General features: G+C 39.5%; 1 long non-coding RNA gene across 1 annotated transcript; it reads left to right on the forward strand.

Moving 5' to 3' along the window:
* The first annotated feature begins 10,407 nt into the window (after nt 1–10,407).
* On the forward strand, nt 10,408–12,970 carry LOC138884344 (uncharacterized). Its single transcript, XR_011404519.1, has 3 exons — nt 10,408–10,460; nt 12,157–12,208; nt 12,915–12,970. It is a non-coding gene; the product is annotated as an uncharacterized lncRNA (long non-coding RNA).
* The last annotated feature ends 2,738 nt before the right edge of the window (nt 12,971–15,708 follow it).

Below are 15,708 nucleotides of genomic sequence, written 5' to 3' on the forward strand. Positions count from 1 at the left end.
AATCAAACTAAAGCCAATCATGAACTAATTAGTAATTAACTAAAGGAACACCAGAAACTAATTCATGCAAAACTTAGTAAAACTAATTAACAAATTATAAATCGAACTAATATCAGGAATCGGAACATATTAAAATCAAACAAACAACTAGACTTAATTAAATCAGGACACAAGATTAGAACAATCTTGACAAAAAATTAAAACGCACATTAACAAGACATTAACCATGGAATTAACACATGCAGAAAATCAGAAAAGGAAAAAGAAATTGAAAATAAAAGAAAAATACCAATAAACACCCACGGACCACAAAGAGCTCCGGCCAGTAGTTTTTCCTCCAAATCCCCCGAAATTTCTGACCCGTAACATCCCTAACGATGTGTTTTCATAAGAAAACACCTGGTTAGGGTTGTTAGGGTCCGAAATCATGGAGATCTTGCCTTAGGTTTTGGTCGGAAACCTTCAATTTGATATTTGAGCTTTTCCAGGCAGATTCGAGAGACAAGGCCATGGAGGTTGGGTAGAGGAGGCCCAGGCGGTCACATGGTGTTAATTTGGGGTTATTTGGGGTAGGTCTCTTCGTGGCCGGAAAATCTTCCATCGAAGATTCGAGGAGATAGGGAAATATTCGAGGGAGATGACCATAGGGGTTGGAAAGAGGAGGGGAAGGAGAATTTACGGTGAAATTTTGGTAGTCAACGACATAGGTTGTGTTTGCCGGCGGTAGGGTTCCGGCGAAGAATATGGGGGCGACTTGTTTTTAGGGTTAGAGATGGACGGGGGGGGGTTTGAGAGATGAGATAGGGGGGGTGAATTTTTGGACATATATATATAAAACAACCTAAGACGATCTCATCCGTTCGATCAAGAAACAACGGCTGAGATGGACTTCGTGAAAACGATGTCGTTTGGACTTTTTGAGGACCCGGACCTGGTCTGGGTTGGATTGGGCTTGGGGCGTGGGAAAAAAGAAAGAAATGTTGGGCCCTGGTGAAATGAATTGGGCATGGCCCAAATCGTGGGCAGCCCTTTCTCTACTTCTTTTTTTTGTTTTCCTTTTTTTTCATTTGTTTCTTTGATCTATTTTTTGTATATTTTTCTGATTTTATAAAATTTCAACAATTAAAATAAAATTCTAATATATTTCAAAATTAAACTAATTGATTTTTAAAATTATTTTAAAAACTATTTCAGGACGAATTCACATTTAAACAATTAAAAAGGCAAAAGTGAACTCTTTTTGTTATTTTCTTCATATTTTGCTCTAAAACAAATTAACCCTTAATTAATCCTAAAAATATGAAATTAAATCCTAAATGAAAATTCATATTTTGTATTTTTTCAAATGAATTAGAATGCACATATAAATGCGACAATTAGCAGAAAATGACGCCAAAATTCACAAAAATTATAAAACAATAAAGAAATTGTTTTGTTTGAATTTCTGGGAATAATTTTCTTTGGGCAAAAATAACGTGCTCACAGGTACAACTCTTTCATTAAGTCATTTTCATGATTTGAGTATGTTAGGACCGTTGCTTATTGGTGCGCGTATTATGCCAGTTGTGGCTTAGGCCTCTATTGATGTGTCATGTCACCAGAGTGGTGTGTTGGATTAGAGGAGATCGTTGGGATCATTAATGAATACGAACGGATTCGATTTCAACATGTTGGAAGGATAAGATCGAGGTTCGGCTCGAAAATTTGCTATGGTGTTTGTCAGGGGAGAAGTAACTTCATGAATGGTTGACATGAGAAATGGTCGTGGTTTAGTGCGTATTTCATTTATCGTTGGCAGTATATGAAAGTGTTGGAATGAGACTTTAGTTGATAAGAGGTTTTCTACCAGTATTCGGTTGTTGTGGGCAGCTGCTGTGAATAGAAGTTATCGCTACGAGTGTTTGAGTTATGTGGTATATCATCGGATTGCTCCCGAGGTTGCAGGCATGGGTTATTACAGCTGGTTCGGGTCTATTCAGAGTATAGGTGTGAGGTGTTGATCGTATTGATGGTTTCGGAAGTGGAAATGTGGTTCTATGGCTTATGGGCCATACTGGATTGTGTAATCTCACTTGCAATGTGCTATCAGACCTATATGAGATAGGGTGACGTGGGATCACCTTCGGGTATATGCATGGTAAAGTTATTCAGCTACGGGTTGGCATTTAGAACAACTCTGGGTACGTTCGAGGACGAACGTGTGTTTAAGTGGGGGAGGATGTAACGATCTGACCGGTCGTTTTGAGCTTTTACACCTTGATCGCCAGTTCTCAGGTATGACTTGCCCCGTATGATGTATTATGACTGATGTAAATTGTTGATTTTGGTTTTCATGGAAATCGGTATGAATTTGAAAGAACAGTCTCAGTTGAAAGCTTTGAATTTGAAAGGTTTGACCAAGAGTTGACTTATTTGTGTATGAGCTCGGGTCAAATTTTTTATGATTTGGTTAGCTTTGTTGGGTGATTTATGACTTAGGAGCGTGATCGGAATTGGTTTTGGAGGTCCGGTGTAGAATTAAGCTTGAATTGGCGAAGTTAGTATTTTGGCGAATTCCGGTTGATAGGTGAGATTTCGATCCGAGGGTCAGAATGGAATTCCAAGAGTTGTTGTAGCTTCGTTATGTCATTTTTGATGTGTGTGCAAAATGTCAGGTCATTCGGACGTGATTTGGTTGGGTTTTTTATCAAAAGCGTATTTCGGAAGTTTTTAGAAAACTTAGGCTTGAATTCGATGCGAATTGATGGATTTGGTGTTGTTTGAGGTGTTTTGATGATTGGAAGAAGTTTGAATGAGGTTTTAGGATGTGTTGGTACTTTTGGTTGGGGTCTCGGGGGCCTCGGGTGAGTTTCGGGTGGTCAATCAGACCATTTTCTATGTTGAGAATTTGCAGAAATTTCAACAGCTGTTACAGATGATTTTAGCATTTGCGATCGCGTAGAAGGAATGTGGGTTGGCCTGAGTTCGGCCTTCGCGTTCGTGTTTGAGGTCTCACATTCGCGGAGGGCCTTGACTTTGTGGTTCGTGTTCGCATGCAGTGGATCGCATTCGCGTATAAGTCTTTGGGGGTCCAGTGGATTTGTTCTTCGCGTTCGCATCATCTTGTTCGTGTTCGCGTAGGTATGGAAAGTAAGGCATCGCATTCACATAGTAGGTATCGCGTTCACATAGTGCAGTTGGGAGTCTTGAAATTTTTGTTCTTCGCGATCGCGAGGCTTGGGCCGCGATCGCGATGAAGGAAGTTCAGAGCTGGGCAGAAAATTTATAAAACATTTCATCCGCGATTTTGAGCCATTATTCCTCCATAGCTGAGTATTTTGAGAGATCTTTGAGGGAAATTGAAGAGTGATTCATGGAGAATTGATTGGAGGTAAGATTTTTGAACCTAAAACGTGATTCTATTGTGAAAATTACCTAAAAATTCATGGAATTAGGCAAAAACTGGAAGAACTAGGGCTTGGGATTTCGAAACTTTTAAATTGAGATTTGAAGGACCATTTGAGGTCGGATTTGAGAACTTTTGATATATATGAACTCGTGGAAGGATAAGGAACCCGTTGATGTAAAAATTTCTAAGTTTTGACAAGTGGGCCCGGGGCTCGGGTTTTGGTAATTTCGGGATCTGTGCCCGTTATTGATTGTTTTCGCTTGGGGTTTGTTCCCTCAGCATATTGTGATGTATTCGTTCTTATTTTGGATAGATTCGATGCACGTAGAGGCCGATTTGAGGGGCAAATGCATCGCGAGCTAGAGATTTCGCCGGTTCGAGGTGAGTAATGATTGTAAATGATATCCTGAGGGTTTGAAACCCCGGATTTGCACATCGTAGTGCTATATTGAGGTGAGACACGCTCTTGATGATGAACGTGGGGTCGTTTACTATTGGGGATTGTGACTTGATCCATCATGATTGACGTTTTTATTGCGTATTTGATTGAAACTTATTTGTTATCATCATTATTTGGACTAATTGCCATATTTGGGCTTCGAGCCAACTATTTTAACCCTCCGGGGATTTTTATCACTATTTCCTTACTGTTTTGACCTACTACTTGAACTCAGTCGTACTGTTTTCCACTGTTTTACAACTCAGCCACTTTTACTCGGCTTTGAAACTAAAATGATATAGTAAATGATGTTTTGGGCTGAGAACTACTGTTTTTTTACTAATGCATGAGGGGCTTATTTGATTTCTGGACTAAGTATGGCCGAGGGCCAGATGTGAGGATACTAAGGGATCAGGATGCGCGCCGCAACAGTGTTATACTGATACTGATATGAGGTCGAGGGCCTAGATTTTGATGCCACGATATGGCTTGATATTGCACTTGGGCCGTAAGGGGCCCTTCCCGGAGTCTGCACACCCCTAGTGAGCGCCGTCGATGAGATATATGGATCAGGCTGCATGTCGCAGCGGTGCTGGTACTATTCTATGTGTTTACTTTATCTCATTTGTCTTCCATTATCTGTTGTTTGTGCTACTTCATGTGATATCTATCTGATTGCCTGGCATTATCTGTTAATTGAGTGTTGTACCCGAGGGGCGGATTTTAGTGCTTATCTGCACTATTTGTTTTGCACTCATTTGCGTAACCGTTGAAAAAGACATTTTTAAAAGAGATTTAAACGGAGCTAAGATGTTTTCCAAGGATTTCAGAATTTTCACTGCTTTTACTCAAAGGGTTTTAGACTGCTCTATACAGCATGATGGTTTGTTTTACGTGATTTCTTACTGCTCAGTTATTATATACCTTTATTACTCACTAAGTTGGAGTACTCACTTTACTCTCTGCACCACGTGTGCAGATGCAGGTATTTTGTTACAACCCATATCCACACGTGTTAGTTCATGCCATATATTAGTTAACATAAATCCAAGAAGGAATTATCTTTGAGATGATAAGAAGTAAATCCTATTGGTCTTAAGTGATACAAGAGTGTATAAGGGTGATTAACAAGTATTAGAAGTTAAATGAATCAAGGATGTTGTAACTCGTATTTTCAGGTACATCTAGCGGTGCTTAATAAACTCAAGAGGTCATGTATTAAGGTATTTTAATCATATAATATCCGTATCATAAGTCTTGAAGTAAAACGAGTTATGAAACAAAAGTCGACAAAAGTTGTCTCAACTTAGGTTCATAATGTTACTTAAACATTAGGACAAATGTTTCTAATCTTTTCTCCTAATTTACAAGTAATTACGGGGTTATATACCAACCAAATTAAAGATCTATGAGTCTAGTTTCCAAAGCATTAAACCGTTCATCGATACAATCTCGGAGTAGAGAGATATTCTCATTTTCGCGAGATTGCACCAAGCACCTCTCTATGGGCCCACTAAGGTGGTTTAAGATATTTGGACCTATATAGGATGCCTCCAACCCGTTTTAAGTCATGTATTCTCACTATTTTCAGACCTTAGAACCCTAGGAACATCCTCTCAAGGTTCTCTCAAGATTCAAGACCCAAAAAAGGGCAAACAACACAAATCAAATGTCGGGAATTCCGTGGCGCTAGTAAGTCTCTTGTTCTTCTTGTTGTTGCTCATTTTTGTGTCGTTCCAGCTCATGTGGGAGGTTGTTTTAAAGGGTTTATGTTCTATAAATACTCCCTCATGTTTTTAATATCAATCCTAGGTGATTTCAAGCCTTCTAATGTGATTCTAGTGCCGAAAAACACTAATTGATCGCTAGTTTCGCTTTCTTGTTGTTGTGGCAGCATTGGAGGGATATTTCATGGAAATATAAGGTCAAATTGGAGTTGTTCTTTCTATATAAAGATAAGTAACCTCTTACTCTATATGTATTTAAGATTATCCAAGCTACGGCTAAGCCATTGAAGCTAGAACTTGTGAAATATATATCGAAAGGCTTGGTAGTAATGTTATTGTTTTGTGGACTGTTTTACGTTGCTATTGGGCTGCGTATTTTACTAATGTTTTGTGGAGTTTTGGAGGAGGAAGGGTGTGGAGAAACACCATATATATGTAGGGTTGTGGGCTGATAGTTATTCGTAACATTTCTGGGTCGTTTGATACGACTACGGTGGTCGTCGTATGTATGGAGTGATTAGGCTGTGCATGGACTATTTTGGGAGGCTCAATATGTTTATTATTGATGTTGTTTGGGCTATTTGGTGACTGTTTTGAATGGTGTGAAGTCATATATATAGGGGAGGTGCTGTCCGTTTCATCGTAAAATAGGTTGTGGTCGATACATAATAGTTATGACGCTTAAATGATAACGATAGTATCGTTTCTCTTATTGTAGACTAAGGAGTTTTGACAATTGCATAGCTTGAGATTGGGGCAGTATATACAAGGTATGTGAGGCTATCCCTTTCCTTCTTTTGCACGACTCCGATTGTACATAATGTAATGAACGAGCTTCCAAGATACTCTACTCTTAGAAGCTAGCAGTACTTACATTGTTTTCCCTCTTATGGAACGATTGATGTTAATGTTGCTTCTCTTATTCTTATGTTATCAATGTTGTTGGTACTTCCTGATTCTTATAAGGTTCATAGTGAAGAGTTAGTCCTAATAACGTGTACAGAGGATACCGACCTTACGTCACTCCGAAAGGTTTAGAATGTGATTCCATGAGTCGAGCATGCATTATATATATGTATCTATTTTACTCTACCGAGCCACGCTATAGTTGGCCGGGTACGGCACCTATTGTGCAACCACTGATCAGTTGGGTTTTACCGAGCTCCACGTGGCCGGGTACGATTCTACCGAGCCTTATGATGGCCGGGTACGTTTTTTTTACCGAGCCTATTATGGCCGGGTACGATATGATGATGATGATGCCCACAGAGGTGAATGTTCTAAAGGTTTATGTATTTATACATATGTATCATGCATTTCATGTCAGTAGCCCTCAAAGGTACTAAGATGTTACAGGTTGTATATTCTCTATCCTTGCTTACATTACTGATCGTATTTATGGTTCCCTGCCTTACATACTCAGTACTTTATTCGTACTGACGTCCTTTTATTTGTGGACGCTGCATGTCGTGCTGCAGTTCCTGATAGACAGGCAGGTGCAGCTCCCCCACCACAGTAGGCTGTCCAGTTCAGCGGTGATTGGCGAGATCCCTTATCCGGACTTGCCGTGGTCTTGGTATGCATTTCTGTTATAGACATTATGGGTATGTCGGGGCCCTGTTCCGGCTATGTTGCAGCACTTATGTTCATTTAGAGGCTCATAGACAAGTGTTGACTCATGTATAGTTTGGTATGCCTTGTCGGCTGGTTTATGTTGTATAGTCTTTCATGGTAGCATGGTAGCTCATACCTTATATGTAGTTTCTTGATTGTCTGGTCATCCCATGCTATGTATGTTCATGCCGTCATATTTTATTGCTGGTTGTCCATGATCCAGGTCTACCATTTATATTGATCTCGCCAGCCCTAAAAGATAATAATGAAGGTTAGATGAAATGTACGTTGGTGCTCGGCAAGTATGGTCAGGTGCTAGTCATGGCCCTCCAGTTTGGGTCGTGGCAAACTTGGTATCAGAGCAAGTCTGTCCTAGGTATTGTCTATGAGCCATGTCTAGTAGAGTCTTGATTATGGATGTGTAGCGCGCCACATTTATAATCAGGAGGCTACATGACATCTAGGGTTGTTTCCTTCTTCCTGAATCTAGATCGTGCGTAGAGTAGAGTCGTAAGTGTTTGTCTCTAATATTCACCTTGGGGTGTGCCAGTCCTATTCGTGCGGAAGGAAGATGGGTCGTTACGGATGTGTATCGACTATCGACAGTTGAATAAGTTTACTATAAAGAACAAGTATCCACTTCCAAGAATTGATGACCTGTTTGACCAACTCCAGGGTGCCAAGTATTTCTCCAAGATTGATTTATGTTCAGGGTATCATCAGGTGAGGGTTAAGGAGAAGGATATTCCAAAGACGGCCTTCCGGACAAGATATGGGCACTTTGAGTTCTTGGTGATGTCGTTCGGGCTAACAAATGCCCCAGCAGCTTTTATGGATCTCATGAATACTATATTCAGGCCCTATCTTGATGTGTTCGTGATTGTATTCATTGATGACATTCTAGTGTATTCTCGTTCGGAGGCGGAACATGCGGGCCACTTGCGGATAGTATTACAGACGCTTCAGGATCGTAAGTTATATGCTAAGCTCTCCAAATGTGAATTCTGGCTGAACTCAGTAGCATTCCTTGGCCATGTGATATCTGATGAGGGTATTAGTGTCGACACTCAGAAGATCGATGCAGTAAAGAATTGGCCGAGACCTACAACACCATCAGAAGTCCGCAGCTTCCTAGGGCTAGCAGGATATTATAGGCGGTTTGTAGAAGGATTTTCCTCTATATCATCACCATTGACTAAGTTAACACAAAAAGCTACCAAATTCCAGTGGTCTGACACTTGTGAACGTAGTTTTCAGGAGTTGAAGAATCGATTGACATCTGCACCAGTGCTCACTCTTCCTGAAGGAACAGAAGGTTATGTGGTATATTGTGATGCCTCAGGTATAGGTTTGGGGTGCGTATTGATGCAGCGTGGGAATGTGATTGCTTATGCATCAAGACAATTGAAGAAGCATGAAAAGAATTATCCAACCCATGATTTGGAATTGGCTGCAGTAATATATGCTTTGAAGATATGGCGGCACTACTTATACGGCGTCCATGTTGACATCTACACAGATCACAAGAGTTTACAATACATCTTCAAGCAGAAAGAGTTGAATTTGAGGCAGCGTAGGTGGCTTGAATTATTGAAAGACTACGACGTCGAGATATTGTATCATCCCGGTAAAGCCAATGTTGTGGCAGACGCTCTCAGCCGTAAATCAATGGGAAGCTTAGTACATATTGAGGCAGGTAGATGGGGGTTGATTAAAGAGCTTCATCAGCTAGCCAATATGAGAATCAGATTGTTAGACTCTGATGACGGAGGTGTTACTGTACAGAATACATCAGAATCATCTTTGGTAGCCGAGGTAAAAGCACGACAATATGAAGATCCTATCTTAGTACGATTAAGAGAAAGCATTCAACAGTGTAAAAGTATGGCTTTTGGGATCGGAAAAGATGGGGCACTGAGATACCAGAGCCGATTGTGTGTGCCTAATGTGGCAGGGTTGCGAGAGAAGATTATGAATGAGATTCATCAATCCCGATATTCCATCCATCCCGGCTCGACAAAGATGTATCATGATGTCAAGGAGCAGTATTGGTGGGATAATATGAAGAAGTCTATTGCAGAATTTGTAGCCCAGTGTCCCAATTGTCAACAAGTAAAGATAGAACATCAGAAACCCGGTGGATTGCTTCAGAATATAGAGATTCCGACCTGGAAATGGGAGGTGATTAATATGGACTTCATTATTGGATTACCTCGCTCTTATCATAAGTTTGACTCCATCTGGGTGATAATTGATCGACTTACAAAATGTGCCCATTTTCTGCCAGTTAAGACAACTTACACGGCTGAAGATTATGCGAAGTTGTATATCAAGGAGATTGTTAGGCTTCATGGTATGCCCGTATCTATTATATCAGACCGAGGAGCTCAATTTACGGCTAACTTTTGGAGGTCTTTCCAGAAGGGTTTAGGCACACAAGTAAATCTCAGCACTGCATTTCATCCACAGACTGACGGACAGGCTGAATGTACCATTCAAACATTGGAAGATATGCTACTACCATGTGTTCTAGATTTTAAGGGGAATTGGGATGACCATCTTCCACTCATAGAATTCGCCTACAATAATAGCTACCATTCTAGTATTAAAATGGCCCCATACGAGGCACTATATGGGAGGAAATGTAGATCACCAGTTGGATGGTTCGAAGTCGGTGAAACAGAATTATATGGGCTAGATTTGATTCACCAAGCTATTGAGAAGGTGAAAGTGATACAGGAGCGATTGAGGACGGCACAAAGCAGGCAAAAATCTTATTCCGATGTCCGACGTCGTGATCTGGAGTTTGAGGTTGGTGATTGGGGTTTCCTGAGGATCTCACCAATGAAGGGTATTATGCGTTTTAGGAAGAAAGGTAAGTTGAGTCCAAGGTATATCGGTCCATATAAAATTCTTCGACGGATTGGACAGGTTGCTTATGAGTTAGAATTGCCATCCGAATTGGAATTTGTCCACCCGGTATTCCATGTATCTATGTTGAGGAAATGTATTGGAGAACCTTATCGAGTCGTCCCTATCAAAGATGTACAAGTTACAGAGGACCTATCATATGAAGAAGTGCCAGTGGCGATATTAGATCGACAAGTCCGCAAGCTGAGAACAAAAGATGTAGCTTCCGTCAAAGTATTGTGGAGGAACAAAAATATGGAAGAAATGACATGGGAAGCAGAAGAGGAGATGAAGTCTAAATACCCTTACCTATTCCAGAATGAAGATAACAAGGATGCTGGTGGAAGACAGGATACATTGGAAGGTGAAACGGCTCTATGAGGTAAGCAATAATTTGAGAATACTCCTCCTTAATACAAAATGGTGATATGTAGATAATGTAAATATGCATAATGCTTTGTGTAGCCTTGTGAAGCCATATGTTGGGCTTAATTGCTTGCAAGTTTTGCTAGTGACCATTTTATAGGGGAAAATTGATCGGAAATTTCCATTGGAATCCACGATGATTTAAACTCCCCATGAACCCTTACATTCGAGGACGAATGTTCCTAAGGGGGGGAGGGTGTTACAACCCATATCCACATGTGTTAGTTCATGCCATATATTAGTTAACATAAATCCAAGAAGGAATTATCTTTGAGATGATAAGAAGTCAATCCTATTGGTCTTAAGTGATACAAGAGTGTATAAGGGTGATTAACAAGTATTAGAAGTTAAATGAATCAAGGATGTTGTAACTCGTATTTTCAGGTAAATCTAGCGGTGCTTAATACACTCAAGAGGTCATGTATTAAGGTATTTTAATCATATAATATCCGTATCATAAGTCTTGAAGTCAAACGAGTTATGAAACAAAAGTCGACAAAAGTTGTCGCAACTTAGGTTCATAATTTTACTTAAACATTAGGTCAAATGTTTCTAATCTTTTCTCATAATTTACAAGGAATTACGGGGTGATCTACCCACCAAATTAAATATCTATGAGTCTAGTTTCCAACGCATTAAACCGTTCATCGATACGATCTCGGAGTAGAGAGATATTCGCGTTTTCGCGAGACTGCGCCAAGCACCTCTCTATGGGGCCCACTAAGTCGGTTTAAGATATTTGGACCTATATAGGATGCCTCCAACCCGTTTTAAGTCATTTCTTTTCACTATTTTCAGACCTTAGAACCCTAGGAACATCCTCTCAAGGTTCTCTCAAGATTCAAGACCCAAAAAAGGGCAAACAACACAAATCAAGTGTCGGGAATTCCGTGGCGCTAGTAAGTCTCTTGTTCTTCTTGTTGTTGCTCATTTTTGTGTCGTTCCAGCTCATGTGGGAGGTTGTTTTAAAGGGTTTATGTTCTTTAAATACTCCCTCATGTTCTTAATATCAATCCTAGGTGATTTCAAGCCTTCTAAAGTGATTCTAGTGCCGAAAAACACTAATTGATCGCTAGTTTCGCTTTCTTGTTGTTGTGGCAGCATTGGAGGGATATTTCATGGAAATTTAAGGTCAAATTGGAGTTTTTCTTTCTGTATAAAGGTAAGTAACCTCTTACTCTATATGTATTTAAGATTATCCAAGTTTCGGCTAAGCCATTGAAGCTAGAACTTGTGAAATATATATCGAAAGGCTTGGTAGTAATGTTATTATTTTGTGGATTGTTTTGCGTTGCTGTTGGGCTGCATATTTTACTACTATTTTGTGGAGTTTTGGAGGAGGAAGGGTGTGGAGAAACACCATATATATGTAGGGTTGTGGGATGATAGTTATTCGTAACATTTCCGGGTCGTTTGACACGACTACGGTGGTCGTCGTATGTATGGAGTGATTAGGCTGTGCGTGGACTATTTTGGGAGGCTCAATATGTTTATTATTGATGTTGTTTGGGCTGTTTGGTGATTGTTTTGAATGGTGTGAAGTCATATATATAGGGGAGGTGCTGTCCGTTTCATCGTAAAATAGGTTGTGGTCGATACATAATAGTTATGACGCTTAAATGATAACGATAGTATCGTTTCTCTTATTGTAGACTAAGGAGTTTTGACAATTGCATAGCTTGAGATTGGGGCAGTATATACAAGGTATGTGAGACTATCCCTTTCCTTCTTTTGCACGACTCCGATTGTACATAATGTAATGAACGAGCTTCCAAAGATACTCTACTCTTAGAAGCTAGCAGTACTTACATTGTTTTCCCTCTTATGGAACGATTGATGTTAATGTTGCTTCTCTTATTCTTATGTTATCAATGTTATTGGTACTTCCTGATTCTTATAAGGTTCATAGTGAAGAGTTAGTCCTAATAACGTGTACAGAGGATACCGACCTTACGTCACTCCGAAAGGTTTAGAATATGATTCCATGAGTCGAGCATGCATTATATATATGTATCTATTTTACTCTACCGAGCCACGCTATAGTTGGCCGGGTACGGCACCTATTGTCCAACCACTGATTAGTTGGGTTTTACCGAGCTTCACGTGGCCGGGTACGATTCTACCGAGCCTTATGATGGCCGGGTACATTTTTACCGAGCCTATTATGGCCGGGTACGATATGATGATGATGATGCCCACAGAGGCGAATGTTTTAAAGGTTTATGTATTTATACATATGTATCATGCATTTCATGTTAGTAGCCCTCAAAGGTACTAAGATGTTACAGGTTGTATATTCGCTATCCTTGCTTACATTACTGATCGTATTTATGGTTCCCTGCCTTACATACTCAGTACTTTATTCGTACTGACGTCCTTTTATTTGTAGACGCTGCATGTCGTGCTGCAGGTCCTGATAGATAGGCAGGTGCAGCTCCCCCACCACAGTAGGCTGTCCAGTTCAGCGGTGATTGGCGAGATCCCTTATCCGGACTTGTCGTGGTCTTGGTATGCATTTCTGTTATAGATATTATGGGTATGTCAGGGCCCTGTTCCGGCTATGTTGCAGCACTTATGTTCATTTAGAGGCTCATAGACAAGTGTCGACTCATGTATAGTTTGGTATTCCTTGTCGGCTGGTTTATGTTGTATAGTCTTTCATGGTAGCTTGGTAGCTCATACCTTATATGTAGTTTCTTGATTGTCTGGTCATCCCCTGCTATGTATGTTCATGCCGTCATATTTTATTGCTGGTTGTCCATAATCCAGGTCTACCATTTATATTGATCTCGCCAGCCCTAAAAGATAATAATGAAGGTTAGATGAAATGTACGTTGGTGCTCGGCAAGTATGGTCGGGTGCTAGTCATGGCCCTCCAGTTTGGGTCGTGACATATTTGTTCACCCAGTAACGGGTTTTGAGCTGGTCAGAGGCTAAGTTATCAGAGTTTTGTGAGGTGACTGCCAGCATTCGCAACACCGCATTTCTTCCTTTTGTTTATCAGTCCTATTTTATTTGTTTCAGGCCTTGCAGTTGTATTTATACTCTAATAGATGCTCGTGACTTGTGACACCCTAGTTTGGGCTGTGTTTGGGTTGTATTCTGCACTTAATAAAGAAAACTTTTGTTTAGACTGTGGTTATTTAATTATGCTAAAGCTGTTTATTAATATTAACTATTCTGAAAAGGTGAAATGGGTTGGTTGGCTGGCCTTGTCTTCATGAGAGGCGCCATCACGACCGGGTCGGGGTCTGGGTCGTGACATTAACCCTATCCTGCCGTCACAAATCCCTCTTGATTCATGGGGTTTTCCTTCGGTTTCATGCCTTATCCGGCCTCATCTCTCTACTGGTTGTATGATTTTCATGTTGCTTGAGGATAATCTCAAGAGATTCGAACCAGATTTGGTTCAAAGTCTCTCATTTCTCGATTAATCTGTCTATATTCACTCCGATATCTGTGAGTACTGATATTTTCTTATTTTTATGGTTTCAAATCTCTGGTTCAAACCAGATTTGATTTACTTCTATTTATTTCCATGAACCTAGCTATTTCTGGTTGAATCCGTTTAGATCTCTTTAGATCTGTAGCGGTTTGAGTTTGTTTGGTATTTTTCCTTTAAGATTTTCTGTTTTTACTATTATTGTTAACCGATTTTATTTTACCCTAAAAAGTTAGGGTTTTGATTTCTAATGAGTTTTCTGCAAAAAGTGTTTAAACATTTAAATGTTTTCAACTCTAGTTTTCTTATTTATTTATTTTTACTGATTTTTTACTTGAGTTTCATCTTTATGTCTTTGATATGTCTTACGGTTTCAATTATTCGACTATTTATTATTTTGTTTTGCCCGTTTACCTTCAACTCTGTCAATTAAGTGTTAATTGATTTACTTACCTAAATTAGGGTTTGAATTTAGTACACGTGTTTCCTTATTAAGTTCTTACTTGTTCTTACCTTATTTATGTACTTGTATTACTAGCTAATTTTATGTTCTGACTCCTAATTGATTGTGGAATTGGTTCTTACTTTTTTTGACCTTATTCTTAGACACTGATTGATTCCGTGTGAGATTTTCCTTAAATTAAGTGTTACTTATTTGATTTTGTCCTCTTAATTGATTCATGCTGACCTTAATTGATTGATTAATTATTTTTCATATCTTATTTGTGTGTAATTATTTTTCATACCTTATTTGTTTTGCTCTATTGTATGCTGTAAAAACCCTTCCCCTTTCCCCCTTTAAAATAAAAGACTCGAACTCTCCTATTCTTACTACTAAACTTAAGCTCTCTCTCTTGCTCCTGTTCTGATTTCTGTACTAAGTGGCTATTATTTGGCCGGCTGAAAGCTAATGCCAAATTGTTCTGGAACTTAACTGTTACTGCATCTTTACTTTCTTTCTTCTCAACTAGTATGCCTTAACCTTTGCAATTCCTTTCTCTATGCATTATTTGATTAACCTGTTTGAATTCCTGGCATGATTCTGTCCTTTATCTGGTAGTTTTGTAATACTATTAGCTTATGACTAATGCATTTAGAATAACAAGAATCCTCTCATAAGTTAGTTTAAGGTTTGATTTGTTTGTCAGCTTTCTACCTGTTCTGAACTCTAAGCATGTAATCAAGTATGTTTATTCTTAACTCATCTGTCATGTCTATTCAATTCAAATGTCTTCTGCCTAATTGTTTATGTGACTGAGCCCTGACTGTTTCAAATGTCCTACTTTTAGTCATTTAGGTTCTCACCACCCCCCAGTGTGAGCACTGCCTAGAGTCCCTGAGACTCCTTTGAACTCTGACACATTGGGGCTGGTTTTCTAATCTTTTATGAATTCTGTGTTGAATGTTTAATTCTAGTACGAGCATTTCCCGGGGTCGCAGAGGCTCTTTGGGAACTTTGACACACTGAAAGCCTGGTTTAAGGTATTATGAATGGATCACTACTATTGCTTCATAGATGTTGTGCTTGAAGGCGTGGTTCCCCGGTTTAGATTAGGCCCATGAAGGCTCCCTATAGTGTAATCATTACTATTATGTAATTTATTCATTATGGGCTGTAATAATGTAATAATCTCTGTAATAAACAGATTTGGGGTTTATTAGTAAAAGCTGGGGGTGGGGGGTTCTATATCTTTGTTTGAAACTTGGGTAGAAATCCTACCTATAGGTTTATTGGGTTGATTATGTGAATGTTACTACTCGT

The sequence above is a fragment of the Nicotiana sylvestris genome, chromosome 12 (genome assembly GCF_000393655.2).
Source record: "Nicotiana sylvestris chromosome 12, ASM39365v2, whole genome shotgun sequence".
In the NCBI taxonomy this organism is placed as follows: Eukaryota; Viridiplantae; Streptophyta; class Magnoliopsida; order Solanales; family Solanaceae; genus Nicotiana; species Nicotiana sylvestris.